This window comes from Macaca nemestrina, chromosome 3, assembly GCF_043159975.1.
Source record: "Macaca nemestrina isolate mMacNem1 chromosome 3, mMacNem.hap1, whole genome shotgun sequence".
Lineage (NCBI taxonomy): Eukaryota > Metazoa > Chordata > Mammalia > Primates > Cercopithecidae > Macaca > Macaca nemestrina.
In genome coordinates, this window is record NC_092127.1 from 44,517,067 (window position 1) to 44,521,831 (window position 4,765).

The following is a 4,765-nucleotide window of genomic DNA, read 5'->3' on the forward strand; positions in this document are numbered from 1 at the left end:
GACCTCCAGTGGTCTGCCCGCCTTGGCCTCCCAAAGTGCTGGGATTACAGGTGTGAGCCACTGTGCCCAGCCTTAATTTTTGTACTTTTAGTAGAGACAGGGTTTCGCCACATTGGCCAGGCTGCTCTCAAACTCCTGACCTCAAGTGATCCACCTGACCTCAGGGTCTGAGACCTCATCCAAGGTGATCTACCCACCTTGGCCTCCCAAACTGCTGGGATTACAGGTGTGAACTACCACATCCAGCCTGAAGTAGGATATTAAAAACTCTGTTTTTAAACTTTTTTATTATAGAAAATTCCAAACATGTACAAAGTAAAAGGAATAGTATAATGAACTCACATGTGCTCATTACCTAAGTTGTACAATTATTAATTCATGACAGATCTTTGATTAATTAATCATCATCTTCTACCTTCAATTTCAGTAATCTGTGGTTTTATACAGTTTTCTGGATGATTGTGATATGACACACACACACAGAAACAGACACATTGTATTTAAAGGCTGAATAGTACTGTATTCTAATTGTATTGACACATTAGAATGTGTTTGACCAGGGGTGGCATCGCAACTGTGGGAGCTCCCGGGGCAAAGATCAACCAGCCCCGCACCGAGCTGAAGAAGAAGTTGTTCAAAGGCCGGCGGGTGCTGAATCGGGAGCGGCTTCTGAGGCACCGCGTGTTCGGGGCTGTGATAGACCAAGGGCTGATCACGCGGCACTATCTCAAGAAGCGGGCGTCCAGTGCACATGCCAACATTACTCTGTCAGGGAAGAAGCCAGAAAACTCCTCCAGCAGATCCGGCTTGCCCAGAAAGAGAAGGCGGCCATGGAAGTGGAAGCCCCTTCAAAGCCAGCCAGGACTAGTGAACCACAGCTTAAAAGGCAAAAGAAGACAAAAGCTCCCCAGGATGTAGAAATGAAGGACCTTGAAGATGAGAGCTAAGCCTCTTCCACTAGAAGACTCTCAACTGGAGCCAACCTTCAGACTCAGTGGTTGTTTCAGATGACTTTGACAAAAGCAATGCCCCTTTTCACTCTCTAGATTTCCTCCTACCTAATGGCCTACTGACCTCCCCTAGAGGGATGTCTTTGGGGGGGAAGAAGGTACAGAAGAAAGATTGGAGAAGGGCCTCTCTAGCAGTCAACTCCATTTGTAATAAAGCCCTAGCACTCTAAAAAAAAAATTAATAATAATAATCATAATCATGTGTTTGACCAATTCTCTATTTAGATTATCTTCAATTTGTTTGGTTAGGAAGACAGTATTAAGTATTACTTAACATATAATCTTGGTCCACTGTTCTATATCAAATATTTAGGCCTCAACCTACAGGGTGAGGTTCCATAACCTGTGGTTATTTATGTATTTTCATTTGAAATACTTTATTCTTTGAGCATTTCATTGGGAATACTTGAAATCATTTAATGAATGTTTATTGAATGTTTAATCTGAATATGCAAAAGCAAATATACTATTAGACACTTGAAAAAGAAAAAAAGAATCTTAAATTCTACAAGCCTACAGAGAGTTTACAATCCTATTGGGGAGCTAAAGTAAATACCTTGTAATGGGACTTCGTGAGTTTGCTTCTGTCAGGGTGGAATCAAGAGGTAGTGGTAGAAGGAGAGGTAAATGGTTGGAAGTATGTGGAGGTTTTATTTGCAGAGATGATGGACTATGACTTAGCTACTAGCTACTTGTGTAAGAGGCTCAGTCTACTGTAAGGTTTATTAACTCATCCAGCTTGGGCATAGCAATATATGGAAGTCATAGCTCTAATAAGAAACTAAATCATAGTTTCACTTCTTTAGTCATAAAAGTTATAGGGTCTCAGGACTGCAGTCCTAGCTCTGGGGTTTGAAACTTATTCAGTCCTAGCTCTGGGGTTTGAAAGTACAGATGGGGGCTCTTTTTTCTTTATTAGGATTGAGTAAGGATCTCATGGCATACACCAACTTCGGTACTACAGAGCAGTCAAGCTACAAAGCGCTGGTACAGTTAAGTAACATGGCCAACACGAGATGCTCCTTCATGCGGAGGCTGAATGGTGGCTAGAAAGGACTCAGATATCTGAGCATTTTCAGCCAAGCCCCTTGCAAGGTCCTTCTCTCGGTTAGCTCACTTGGCTAATAGATGGCACCAGGGTCCTGGCCCCTTTACCCTTCCTTGTACTTCCTTCCTTCTTTCCTTTTTTTTTTCTTTTGTAATTTTTTGAATTGATCTTGATGACAATTAAGCCATAGTGGAATTTTAAAAATTACTTTAAAAACTAAGAAAAGTGGTCTTCTTTTCTTTCAAGCCTTGATCTTCAAACATTCTCCTGCAGTAAGAAGTATCTGCTTCCCGTTTTGGGAAACGATGTCTCTCCTCTGCCATTCTTTTGATCCTTTTGCTGTAGCAAGGAAAAGGTAAACTAACTCATGCAACGTTAAAGTATTTTCTGCTATGCAGGAATGTATAGTATTGAAGACTTAGAAGGCTTGTGAAGGACTTTGCTAATGTTGATATTCTAAGTTACCAGAGAAGGTGGGAAATGGGTATAGAATCATAGGCTTTTTAGATAAAGTCTTTTATTACCACCAGCCAGTTCCTCCTTGTGAATAGCTTGCAAATGAAACGGAAAAGCTATAGCATACGTTTTCTTCTATCATTTCATTTGATTATTAAATTACAGATAAGATTATTTTTCTGAATGATCATTCTTCCAAAATATAAATTGGAAATGTAGTCCCATTACACCAGTTTTTTTCCTGATTTGCCTGAGCATTTAACTAAATTATTTCATTTGCAAAAAGTTGGTTTTTATTACCTTAACTATAACTCCTTATTGTTTCTCATCTATTCCACAGAGACTGGAAAACGATTAAGCAACAACAAGAGTTAGCTACCAAAATAAATGATATATCATTAAATCATTCAGCAAATATTGTGTTTTTTGAGTATCTACTATTTAAACCTAATGCTTCATGTTAGAGTTGCTTGAGGGGGATGGTTTTAAGAGAAAAATGAGTTTACTTTTAGAAATGTGTTTTAGGTGGAAATACCCTGCATGGACTAGAGATAAGATATTAAAGCTTGGAAAAGAGAACAGGGCCAAAAAAGTTAAAGCTTGAGATCTGGGGCACCCCCACATTTAGGAGATGGGGAGTGGGGGAGAAAAGGAATCAGCAAAGGAGATATAATCAAGACAAGATATTTAAATATCTTGACTACACAAGATATATCATCTTCACAAAAAGTGAAGGAGAGTAATAAAATGAAAAGGTGGTCAACACCATCAAATGTAGCAGCTGAAGGGGAATGTGGGTTGGTGAGGCAGAAAGTCATTAGTTGAAATAACACCATTATTTTGATGTTAAAAATTTCATATTTTGAAGCCCTTTAACATTTGGAATCTTGCAATTAAGTCTTTGGCAATTCCCTAATTTCTCAGAAAAAAGAATTATGGGCCGGGTGTGGTGGCTCACGCCTGTAATCTCAGCACTTTTGGAGGCTGGGGCAGGAGGATTGCTTGGCTCAGGAGTTTGAGACCAGCTGGGGCAACATGGCAAAAACCCATCTCTACTAAAAACACACAAAAAATTAGCTGGGAGTGGTGGTGCACACCTGTAGTCCCAGCTACTCGGGAGGCTAAGATAGGAAGATCACCTGAGCCTGGGGAGGTTGAGGCTACGGTGAGCTGTGATGGCGCCATTGCACTCCCGCCTGGACAACTAACTCTGTCTCAAAAGAAAAAAAAAAAAGAATTATATTCTGCTCAACTCAGAAACTCTTATAAGTAAATTTAATTTGTCCCAAATATTATCACTTATTTAATATTGGAGGGGGAAATATGCTAGAATACATAGACTAAGTAGTTATAATAACAACAGTGGCAATGGTCAGTAAAATAAGTTTATTTCTCATGAACAGTCTGGAGAGGAGTGGTTCAAGGATCACAGGCTATGAAGTATTCAGGAGCTCCAGTCCTCCATCTCATTGCTCTGTTATCTTAGGGTGTTGTCTTTGCATGATCAAAGCTGGCTAACTAGTTTCAACCATGTTTTTTTTTTTTTTTTTCTGAGATGGAGTCTCACTCTGTTGCCCAGGCTGGAGTGCAGTTGCGCGATCTCGACTCATTGCAACCTCCACCTCCTAGGTCCACGATTCTCCTGCCTCAGCCTCCGGAGTAGCTGGGATTATAGGCACCCGCCATCAAGCCTGGCTAATTTTGTATTTTTAGTAGAGATGGGGTTTCACCATGTTAGCCAGGCTGGTCTTGAACTCCTGACCTCAGCTGATCCGCCCGCCTCGGCCTCCCAAAGTGCTGGGATTACAGACTTGAGCCACTCTGCCTTCAACCATGTTTTCAGAGCACCTCATGGGAAGTAGGACAGAGAGTAGAAGGCAGGAGAATCCATCTTTAAGGAGATGAGCTGGAAGTTAAATAATTCTGCCTACATCCCATTGACCTAAACACAATCACAGGGTCACATTTAGTTCCAAGGTAGTTGGGAGATACAGCCCAAAGTTGGGTGCCCATGGGCCCAGCAAAAACTCAGGGGAAATCAAATGGGAAGTGGAGAATGGCAATTAGTAGCCTCTGGCAGATAAGATCCAGAAGAAACAAGTCTTTTTTCATAAAATACATTTTTTGAGTAGGATTCCATTACTTGAATTTTTGTAGAAAATGAAACAATGCTATGTGGCAATAAAAACATTTTTTGGTTACTCTATTTTTGTAAGAGATTTCATAGATTTAAAAAAATCCTATTACTTAC

At 40.4% G+C, this 4,765-nt stretch overlaps 1 pseudogene; it reads left to right on the top strand.

Moving 5' to 3' along the window:
* The first annotated feature begins 380 nt into the window (after positions 1-380).
* Positions 381-1,183, top strand: LOC105463622 (uncharacterized protein C11orf98-like; annotated as a pseudogene).
* The last annotated feature ends 3,582 nt before the right edge of the window (positions 1,184-4,765 follow it).